The sequence below is a fragment of the Melanostigma gelatinosum genome (assembly GCF_949748355.1).
Source record: "Melanostigma gelatinosum genome assembly, chromosome: 14".
In the NCBI taxonomy this organism is placed as follows: Eukaryota; Metazoa; Chordata; class Actinopteri; order Perciformes; family Zoarcidae; genus Melanostigma; species Melanostigma gelatinosum.
Window position 1 is genome coordinate 23,079,513 of NC_136647.1, and position 12,349 is coordinate 23,091,861.

General features: G+C 42.5%; 1 protein-coding gene across 1 annotated transcript in view; it reads left to right on the forward strand.

Moving 5' to 3' along the window:
- opcml (opioid binding protein/cell adhesion molecule-like) overlaps positions 1-12,349 on the forward strand; it is a gene marked incomplete at its 5' end in the record, with an annotated part of 194,383 nt that overhangs the window by 85,743 nt on the left and 96,291 nt on the right. The gene's annotated exons all lie outside the window — the stretch shown is intronic.

The following is a 12,349-nucleotide window of genomic DNA, read 5'->3' on the forward strand; positions in this document are numbered from 1 at the left end:
TGTCCAGGCCTCCCGCCTGACCTGCCGCCCGTTCTGCATTGCACCCGACCCCGATGCTTGTCCCTGCGGGTGGTGGGTCCACAGGGTGGCTGCTCCATGGTGTTTCTTCGGGCTGAGCCCGACCGGGCCCCATGGGCGAAGGCCTGTCCACCAGACTACGAGCTCCCCTCCTGGGTCTGGCTCCAGGAGGGTGCCCCGGTTTCCCTGGTCCGGGCGAGGTGGCTGAAGTCCGTGGGCTACTTATCATAAGGGTCGTTTTGAACGAGCCCAGACTCTTAGTCTGGGCTCTCCCCTGAAAACGGTTTGCCTTGGGAGACCCTACCAGGGCCCCAGACAACATAGCTCCCAGGATCACTGAGCCACTCAAACTCCTCCACCACGTTCAGGTGGCAATTCGCGGAAGAGCTGTGTAGGACAGATGATTGAAGCAAATCATTTATTGCACTTAATATAAACAGATGGTGTGTCATCACACAAGCAAATGCAATGTTTCTCACTCTAAGGGCTTTTCTCATGTCTTATCAATTCAGAGCACAGTAGTGGAGGAAGTATTGAGATTCCGTACTTAAAGATACAGTGTGTAGCATTTAGGGAGGATCTTTTTCCACTATACAGTTGTAAGCCCTGCTTTTTGGAGCCAATGCTATAAAACACTCCTCAGCTGAGTTCTGTGAGCACCAGTGTGTTGACATGACTGTAGAGATACTGTAAGAGAAATGTACTGAACTTATTTTGCATTAAGCTTCCCGCTAGACTTGTTTTTTTTACAGCCAATTTGGTAGTTATTGTTCCAGAATCCTAATTTTAGAACAAACTACTTGACATAACTTTTTACATTTGATATATCTGGGAAATTTATCGAAATGAAGAAGCGGTCTAAGAAATAAAATAAAAGGCTCGTCGGTTCAAATTCCATATTTGCCAAATTCGAATTTGTGTTGGTCGCAGGGCTGCCTACAAATAGTTTGAAATTCTGAAGTTTCATTCATAATGTTTACATTCCAATTATTATTAATTACTTACAGAATCATTGTGTGCAATAGTTTACCTTCTCTTCCCCTCTAGCACTTTCAAACACACACACACACACACAGCGTTGCGGCAGGTCCTCGACTCTGTAATTGTCTTTTTATTTCAGTGCACACACATAACAGACATCTAGCGGACCATGTGGATATGTTTGTTGAATTTGACAAATCTGATTATAATCACAGCGGAGGCAAAACCACTTGCTACATATATTTGAAGTCATACAATATTAGGCTATTCAACATGCAATTAATGACCATTTGTTTTGCATTTTTTCCCAGCGTACATTTTTGCCATTGGTCATCTCATCTGCCGGTGAACTGCCGGTGAAATGTGTGACATCAGCATATATCTTGAAAGACACTGTTTCAAAATATACATTCACATCACAGCTGGTATTGTTTTCACCTTGTGAGTGTGTGTGTGAGTCATCATGGAAATATGGCGTGACTATACTGGCAATACTTAAATATAAACATCCTTTAGGTCACCAGTGGCTCAGTAACATATTCTGTCTGTCACACTTGTGTGTCCTGTGGGGAGTATTTCTCCACTATTTCTGATTCATGTCTCGACTTTGATGGAGCGCTGTGATAAAACTGGATTCCCATACGGCTGTCTCCTCTGACCCTGCAGTGGCAGTAGGAAATGACAGTATGAGTAATGCTATTCATCCAGTGTGGTCCATTGGATTGAAGGCTAGGCATTGTGTGCTGAGAAAACAATAATCTGTCTTTAATAAAAATCCTTTGTTACCCGTTCTGTCTCGGGGACTCTGCAGGGCGAGAGCTCGCGGTGTCGTAACCTTCTCTCCTTTTTCTTTTTAGACACATTTTCCAGACTGTTTCGCAGAGATCACTAACGATATGCAAATCTGGGACTTGCCGTAGATTTCTGGTAAATGGAAGTTTTCACAGGTGCTGACATTTTGGGCAGTGTTGCGTGGTGCTCACTGTGGCATGCATTTAGAGTTTTGCAGCTATTGGCTTTTTGATTGCTGTTAAGCATCATTTTGAACACTGCAGAGTGAAATGTTCTATTCCATCCTCACAAACACACAGCACTTCACAAGACAATACATCTCACTTTCTCTACTTTGTAGGACTGCAGGGGCCACAAGTCCCAAGTTCCATATCAGCCATATTGAGTATACTCAATATGGCTGATATTTGTATCCAGTTATGCAGGGAGTCTATGCTGAACTATACTTGTAGGCCCAGTAGGGAGGGAGCTGACTCACATATGTATCTGTTTTCAATGTCTTTTTTAGAACAGTCCACAAAGCAGCATTGTAGACATGTATTATTTCATTATTTATTGAATGCTGCTGAGAAAGCAGCTGCTTCCTGTTCCTTCTAGTTGCTGTTTTTGTGTCTGGCACCTGAAATATTAATGCGGTTTGCTGCATATCACATAATAAAAAATATATTCTTGGTTTGGAAAATAATAGTAGAAAGCACAGTGCCTGGAATGTCATTGTCATTGTGGGGAGTTTGTCATACATCAAGAGCTCACAGTTGATACTTACATTGCCGTGAAGAGCATGCTCTTAAAGTTTAGCTGAGAAAATCATTATTATGTTCTGTGTCTTCTGTGTCATTCATGTCCTACTTTCCAGTAGTCATTTCCATTTCCCAATGTGCACTATGGTCCATTTTTCCTCTTGACAACAGTGTTGGACTGGTGAAGATATAAAGCACCATTTGAATGGTCACTGCTCCTTTTAACCTCACAAAACAAAGACTTTTACTGAGATTTTAAACCCACCTGCAAATGCTGCCAATGGTCATGGAGTGCAGACATATTTGAGTAAATGTGTTTTGACTGTAAAAGGCCTCATGTTGTGTCAGTGTGCCGCAGAATAAGAAGACATCTACTTAACAAAAACTGTTTTAGGAGGACAGAGGAGAACAGAAGAGGACCTGAGTGTACGCTGAGGGGCGAGTTTAGAGTCGGTGTGCAATAAAAATGGATAGGACCTTCAATACAAACTGGATAAATGACAATGCATAAGAATTGGTAAAATAATAGATCTTTGGCAGATGAGTAGAGACTTGTGTATGTCTAGTTCAACTTTACTCGATACATTGAATGCAGAAGATATTTTTAGTCACCCACAGTGTATGACACTTTGGCACATTGTATGCAGCAGGAGTGAACATCCGCTATTGAGTTGAAAACAATTTCACAGAAGGAAATGTGGGCATCTGACATACAGTATGTATGCTGAAGTAGTAAAAACAGAAATACCCCTCTGGTGTTTTTGAGAATGCACACAGGAAAAGAAAGAAGTACATTTTAAAATGTCAATATGTCTGTGTGGATAACCTGTATGGATTAATAAATCTCAGGATGGGGTATCTAGGCCTATAGTGAAAAAAAAATGTTAACAGGGCTCTGTGAGGCTGTACTTTGGCATAACAGTGCTTTGGGATAGATGCCAATGGCAGCATGCTAACATGCTCAAAATGACAATGCAAACATGCTGATGTCCGAAGCTATCCCCTTCTGTTGCACTGTCATGGGATTTGTTTTAACAATACCATACGGGGCCAAAAGAAAAAATAAACCAATAAGTAACGCTGAAATGATTTATCTTGCCACACTGATGCAGTTGAGCACTAAAGAGACCATTGAGCATTTCATCATCACAACAGACACAAAGCAATTGATAAAAGTGTGTCGACTGTCAGCTGAGTGTTACAACAGGACATTTTTTGACAGTTCACCCATTGTTGGCCTCTCTCCAAGTACTGGAGCTCACAAGTGCAGCCAATTTGAAAGTTGTCTGCTGTTTGATGTTACGGGTTGAGACCTAATGTGCCACCTTGTCATCAAGGTGTCTTAGTTGGGTCAAACCCTTTCAAAATGATGATCTAAATACCTCACATGAAGCTATTCTCTGTGCTGCTTTTCTTAAAACAACTCTGGTACAATAGAGAAAGATACATACACATTCTATCTCGTTCTTCTCTGTGATTGATTTCTCCCTGTATCCCTGTACAACAGTGCTGCTAATGCAGCTGAGCAGGGAATGTCTGGATGTGACATTGTCCATGTTTGTTTTATCCACACAGCCAAGCAAACAACTAAACAGACCCAGGAGTATGAAGTGCTTTAGGACACCATGTGTGTATGTTTAAAGGGCACTTTACCCAAAGCACATCAACAGTATATCCATCCAGAACTCCCCGTGTGATTTACTATTGGTCTGGAGATGCCTGCCATCGAAATGTTTGCCTTTTCGTGCAATGGAGCTCCAGTGGCAATATTTCAGAAGTCTTGGTTACTCACTGTGATCTACAGACCTTGTGAACATATTTTTGCTGTGAACTGTGTTTTTCTACCAAAGGCATCCACAGACTGTTTCTGCCTCTGCACATAACAAAACAAGTGATACAAGCATACGGCAATCTGTGGGGATATCACAGTGCTGCTTATTGTTGTTTGTTCAGATGCATGTATGTCGCTTGTGAGCATCAAAAATGAGCCTCATTCTTTTGGTCACCAGGAGACATCCCAAAACTTGGGCATATCCCACTAAAGCTATCTGGATGAACAGTTACCCTTCCAGGTAGGTGGGACAATGTGCAGTAAGAAGGCCGTCAACACACACTGGAAGGTCAGGGGTTTGAATCCCAGGACCAGCTGGGAACAACAGTTTTCCATAGGAGAGGAAACAGTATCATTAATGCTCTTTCTTCCAGAGTAGCTGACAGAGAGGCTGTTGTGTACTTAACCTTTAGTAGCTCAGGTAGCGAGGAGAAGAGGGCTGAACTGAACATGTGCACGATTATGAATATGAAGCAGGACAATGCCAAACACCGCACGGACTCTCAACAAAACGTACCTCTTCACAGAGCAACTGCAGAGGAAGTCTAATAAAATGAATACAAGAAGTTTCCTCCTGTTGAACCTTCACCTGCAGCCACTTGGCATGTGTTCAGCTAAATCTGCAACAACTGCCAGGGAAATACAAGAAGAGGGAGATAACCTTTTATTTTTATATTTTATCACCTAATATATTTATATACGAAGCCATTGCTTAGTGAGTGCTTTTCTCAGTGTGTGCAGGGCTTGTCAAGTATGTTGTGCTAGCTTCAATATTAACTTCATATTTTTTATCTGTGCGTTTCCAGGATTTGCTACTGGAGCATTTTTTCTCCAAAATGAATAAACCCTGAATAAAAAATTGGTTCCTGTAGATAGTGTTAAATAATATAGTAATATCCTGTAGTAAGTCATAGCTTTGGTTTTAACAATGGAACTTATTTTTGTTGAACAACCAGTATCCACATTGGTGTGTGTGTGTGTGTGTCTCTGTGTGTACTTGTCCTGTGTCTCTTGTTGTACGTCATACCCACAGATGATGTGCATACATATATATATATATACACACACACACGCACGCGCGCACACACACACACACACATAAATAGTTACTTTATTAATCCCACAAGGGGAATTTGTTTCGCTACAGCAGCATTTATACATGCAGAGTAAACGTTACATAATAAAAATACACAATATATACAATAAAACAGAATAATATCAAATGAACAAACTAAACAATAGTGCAAGGATTTAACCAAACAAACAAACAACAGAGTAACAGTGTTATAGTCGTGCGATTGATCTGGCGAGAGGTGATTTATTATAGTCTTATAGCAGTGGGCAGGAATGTTTTCCTGTATCGGTCCTTGTGACAGCGGAGCTGGATCAGTCTGTTGGAGAAAGTTTAGTTTAATTTAGTTTTATTTGTTCGAGAGGGACAATGTACATTGATGAACACTTTAAATTAAAATGTAAATGCACCCAATTACAGCCGCAAGGCTGATTTCCATTGTCTGTCCCCCTGCCAGAATGTACAGGCTGAGTGTCCTAAAGGAAAAGGTCATGCCAAAGTGCAATAGTAATAAACTAAAATCAATTACAGTCTGGAGCTGACAATACATAATAGTTCAATAATAAAAAGTTAACAATGGATAAAAAAGGAATCGCACATATATATATAAAAGAAACTGGAAAAAATATCACAGTGTAAGGAAGACATTTCATATTCATCATATTGCACACAGATATTGCACATAAGGACATTAATTAATTTGCACATTTACTCACTAATACTGCTAACCCAGGTTAAACTATCTATGTGCACAAGTTTGGGTGGACAACAGCCATCCCTTCATGTGCTTTTTAAAAGTGCTGAAGTTTGGGCACTCCCTAATGGAGGATGGTCAAGTGTTCCAGAGGGCGCAGCCTTTGACAGACAGAACCGTCTGACCAAAGGTGGTGCGCCTGTGTGGGACGACACAGTCGCCTCTGTCGGAGGCTCTGGTGACTCTAGTCGCAGGGCCGCAGACAGGTCTCCGTTTGATGTACTCGTTCAGCGGAGGAGGTGCCAGACCATTTAGGACTTTGTAAATGATGCTGGCTTCTTTAAGGCTGATAAGGTTGTTAAAACTTAAAAACGTATGTTTGTTCGCGGTTTCTTGTCAAAGACTTTGAGTGCTCTCTTATACAGAGATTCTATGGGTTTGAGTGTTGCTGTGCACGTGAGTGACCAGCTGGTCAGACAGTACACTAAATGTGCGAAGATCATGGAATGTAGGAATGTCCTGGCTGCGTCCTGCTCCACTGTCCCTGCAGTAGGTAGTGGAGAGGGTTGTCAGAGTTATCCAATATGGATAATAGTTTCTTCAGTGTCGTCCTCTCCACCACCTCTTCCAGAGTGTCCAGTTTGCAGCCAATGATGGAGCCGGCCTTCTTAACTCGTTTGTTAAGTCTGTTGGTGTCTCCGGCTCCAATGCTGCTCCCCCAGCAGACTACGGAGAAGTACAGTGCACTGACCACAACAGACTGGTAGAACATCTCCAACATCTTGCTGCACACATTGAAGTTTCCTCAAGAAGAAGAGTAGACTCCACCCCTTGTACACAGCGTTGACGTTGTTCTTCCAGTTCAGCCTGTTGTCGATGGAGACACCAGGTACTTGTACTCCTCCACCATGTCCACGTCCTCTCCCAGAACTCTCAGCGGTTGTGGAGCAGTCGTCTTCCTCCTGAAGTCGACCACCATCTCTCTGGTCTTGGCCACGTTCAGACGCAGGTGATTTCTACCCGCCCACTCCACAAAGTCATCCACTACTGCCCTGTACTCCTCCTCCCGTCCATCCCTTACATCAGTGGCGGGCCGTGCATTTTATACCTGGGCCTTCACTGCTGTCCTTGTAGCTGAAATACCACCTTATAACCACATTGTGGCGCCACAGCTATTATTCATTTTTAATGCTCTAACTATGTACATCTTCGTATTAAACCGCTCGGTACGAGTCGTTTGAATAATGCTCGAGCATTTAGACCATTAATCTGCACTGGATGCAGGTGAGAGTCTGCAGGCCTCTGGCTCTGTTCTTACCTAGAGACACAGAGGTGAAATCTGATTGGGTAAAAGCTCTACTTAAAACAAGCTGCCCTGGAAGCAGAGCAACTGAGGAAGACAGTAGCTGTGCAATTTCTCATCGCACAGCTCTCAGATCTCACCTCTGTGTCTCTGTGTAAGAAGAGAGGCCCGAGGCCTGCAGACTCACAAGTGAATCCCTTTGCAGTTTAAGTGAACGGGGACGATATTGTTGATTGTCACAATCAGCGAAATTAAAGCGCCGTGCCCCTCCCCCACCACTGTCTCCCCTACCTGATAAATAATAATTGATATCTTCTGGGTCCAGCCTACAAGGCTAATGACACCAATGATTCTCTCGAGGAGAAGTCGCGGCCCTGTATGCAGCGAGCCTTCCTGTCCTGCAAGTTTATAGAAAGGTGAGGCTGAGAAGAAACAATAGTCAACATGCAAGCTGCTAGTGACAAATCTAGCGACTTGTTCTGGTGTTGTTGGAGACTTTCCTGGTGTTTTGACTCTGACGTGGAAGCACGTACGTTCTGCACCGTCGTGAACGAGCAGTAGGAGCTGCCGTGAGGCTCTCCGCCGCCCCAAAGCACTCACAGGCGGGTACTCTCACAGCAGCCTCACCTGCAGTCAGAGCAGAGAGGAGACGCACTCTCGGCGTATTCTCTGCAGTTAGTGTATTTATAGGTGTTGGCTTTATTTTTACACAAAACCGTAGCTGTGTTTCAGCTGCAGGACATCAGTGAAGGCCCAGGTATAAAATGCATGGCCCGCTACTGGTATACATGGACATACTATAAGCATTAGCATATAGTATGTCCAGAGTTGTATTGTTCCGTGTGGGGCAGATAACATACTGGTGAAAAGTTGGCAGTGCTTTATCCTGTGTGGTGTGGTTAAAGTCTCCAGTAATTGCCAAAACTGCACCAGGGTGTTGACTCTGCAGTTTAGACACAGTGGAGTGGATAGTATCCACTGCTGCATCTGCATCAGCTGATGGAGGAACGTACACAGCGACAACGGCGGATGACAACTCCTTCGTCAAATAATATGGACGCATCCCCACGGCTAGAGGCTAGAGAGACATGGGGGAACAGAGGGCTGCTTCACTGTGAATTTAACAATAAAAACAAAACTTGCAGAGCAGGGGAGTCAAAAAATGTATTCGGAAAAAAAACAGGATAAGGTAATTTAAACAAAAAGCACGAATGATACACATGATAGCAGGGAACATACCGGGAAGCAGAGCAGGTAGCATAACAGACAAACTGAAACAGGGGACTCACAGGGTTTAAATATCAGGTGATTAGACACAGGAGGATTCAATCAGGGGCAGGGCAGACAATCACAAAGGCGGGAAAACATGCAAAGGCAGGAAGTGAAGTGAACACGGGGCACGAGGTAGGGAAATTCCAAATGAAAGAGGAAACAATCTAAACATCACCCAAACGTGACAATTTGGGCTGCTCAAGACATGTATGTATGTTGACATGTCTGAACAAAAGTCTTAGTTTCCCTCTATTAGTTTAGTTTTCTCTCCTCAAGTTGTGTGTATGGTCTTCTCTTTCATGTATTTTTCTTTGTCTAAAGTCAAGGATTTATTATTGTCATTATACAGCATTGCTATTATTCTGGGCGGTTTTAATCACCCGCTCTAGAGCCCTCCTTTGTCATGCACATCCCATATCAGTTTGGAATGTTTGCACTCGGGATGCTTTCTATTGCTCCTCTGACAATCAACAATCAGCTCCTTCCTTTGAGTGATGTCGAGCAGCAGGTGGTTCTCTGGTCACCATTCTGCAGGAATGTTGACTTCCTCTCGAAATGAAGTCTCAACGTTGTTCATAATCCGGTTGATGTCGGTAGTGTAGTCTACAAACTTAACAACAGATTTTTCCTCATGTCGGTAGCAGTCGGTAGAGTGGAAGAGGTGCGGCTGCCAATCCGGACTGTCTGGGGTCTGTTTGTAAGGAAGTCCAAATACCAGCTGCACGGTGAGGCACTGAAGCCCAGAGGGCTACATTAGCCTATCAGGTGCATGGGGGGGATTGTGTTAAATGCATTGAAATCACCAAACAGCATTCTAAGGAAGGTGTTGTTTTAAGTGTGTGAATGCTACTTGAGTGGTAGAATGATGATTTTTAATTCCATGGTGTAGCAACTCCATGATAAGTTTTCAAATACTGGAAGAGGTGAATGTGATAATTACCTTAATACAACCTTTAACATGTCCCGTGTTATTTTCTTTCTCTTCAGCTTCATGTTATGTTGATTCTTAACAGTTCCTGTCTGGTCACCTGGCCTCCTCCTTTCATACGCTCCCGGTAGCTTTCTTTACTGTCACTCTGGTCGCAGATGGTGAGTCTTCTATCATTCATAGCCCCATTCCTTCAAATCTCACCCTCACTTAATTATTTATTTGTATTTATTTTGCAGGGACAATGCACACCAATCAACAGTCAAACTGTGAGTGAGCCAGAGTTAGCCAGAGAGGCTAGTTTTCATCTCCTGTCATGTTTGAAGGCAGACTAAAATCTCAAATAAAAATGGAATTCAAATTCATAGATAAAGTAATGTAATATGTGTATTGGATAAAAACCAATACACATATAAGCAGAAGAAAAGACACAACAGGCTGCAGCATGCGTCAGGCAGAACAAACCCACCGACAGTACACGCACATAATAACACTGAGGCACATCAAATACGATGTCTCTGCATTCAGCACCACACACAGGCTACACACATTAGTTTGTGCAAACTGATTCCAAATGTATAACATCCACTATTCATAAAAAGAAAGAAAAGGAGTTGGCACAGAAAGCCGACTTTCCATTCTTTCATTGATGCTTCACATGTCCTGCCAGATCCTGGTTCTATAGTATAAATACCGCAGTGCATTCTGAGCCTAGATTGGTTTTTATCTAAATGTTACATTCTCCTGTTCTCCTGCAGAAAATACATTAACTTGAATTTGGCCTAATAAGGTAATGTTGATGTCACTGTTTTAATCTGGCAGAATGAATCAGATCAGAAGTATTAATGTGGTAACTGACGTGTACAGTGGGCATACAGAAATCATTTTATGATGTCACAAACAAAATTCAAAGTTCACTTTATTGTCAATTCCACAATGTGTACCAAACATACAGAGGATTTGAAAAGACGTTTCTCTACAGTCCAACATATAAACATATAAAGTGAATACAGTGCAAACACATGACTGATTAGCTGTTTCCCCTGTAAGCATCTTCCCTGTTATCTATTTATATTGTCTTGGACTCTGGACAGCAGGAAACATGGCCAATACTAACAAGGAGAATTACATTTGGCTGAAGCACCCTCTCTATTTTTCTCTCGTAGATGGTCAAGTCGACTTTTCCGGTCCGCAACTCATCTTCTCCTGATCTGTTCACTGGTGGATTCCAGCCATACATTGTCTTGACCGCCATTTTCTGCCGAAACTGCGCTTTCTGTAGCAGAGTCTATTTGCTCCAAACTAGTTGATGGAAACACACCTATATTGCATTTCTTTTTCTAAAGTTTGATTCAAATTTGCTTGACCAATGACCCATTCATATACGTACAATAGTTAGAAAATGCAACAACACTCGAGCTCTACCTACCATGTCCTGTAATCTCCTCCTCATAACTCCTCTGGACGTAGTTAAGTATTTGGTGATACAAAGACAGTTTGGAACATTGTGAGTAGAGGCGAGTGGGGCAAAGCTGCTGTTATTTATCATTATTCTACAATTTCATGTCAGTGGCTGGATAGAATAGTCTTCAAATAGTGTTTGAAATGCATTTGGCTGCAGAAGCTGATATGAGGGGACGCTCACAATATCAAGTGGTCTAAATCATGTACGTGCATGTCCAAGGCCTTTGGCAATACAAGTGGATAGCAAACATTTGATTACAAATGGAGCTGATTCCCTGATGCCCTGCTGCAATTTTACTTTGATAGATACTGTTGATGTCATTTGCTTGTAGTTGGCAACGGTTAGTATTTATTTTACAGACGGTAGTAAGTGTGGTCACCATGAATGATGTGGATTATCTCATACAGCACATATGTGAAAATCTGAATTTGCGATCAAACATCTTAGTGCCCACCAGCCCTGGGTTATTGTTATAAACTACACCACTTGTAAAAAAAAAAAAGAATCCCAGGTTTAACATGGAGTGGTTCTGCAGGAAAGATGTCGAACTGCAGAGGGGACGGTACCTGCTCAAGAACAGGAGCATTTTTCTGGGAGGATTAGCATAGAAACATGAAAGCAGCACGACAACATGGTACGATTGGGCAAACATAGCTCACCAAACCGTCAGCACATACAAACTGGGAATTGAGCGGTAGGCTATGTGCTCAGCTGGATTATCACCTGTTCAACTGTGTGGAAAATGTAAAATAGTGCATTATGTCAAATCGTACAAATCTGTGAAGTAAATCAGTGTGTAGTGGTTGTCTTCCCGCCAATATTCCACCTAGCAATGTCACTGAAGTGTTAAAATACTGTCTGTTAATTTAGCAGGTGTGAGTATGATGAGTTTGTGGCATGCACGTGTGCCGTTGTGTGTCCTTTTGATGGAACATGAAGCACAGTTGCTTTTTGACTTGTTTTAACCGCTTAATCTTTTTGGGATCAGAGATGGAAGGAAATGTCAGCGTGCACAGTATCTGTCAGCCGGATTACTGGTACTGTGTGTCGCATTCTGATGTTAAGTTCTGTGCAGTGCTTGTACATGCATTAGTCATGAAAGCGACCTCTCTTGTCTGTGATCTAAAGGAAGAGGCATGTGTCATAAACAAGGCAGTGATGAAATGGTATGATTACAACTGTTCAAGGCTTTCCTCCCCACCACCATTTGGTTTTATTTTGAAATTGCTACATGACCTTCATGTTGTTTCAGA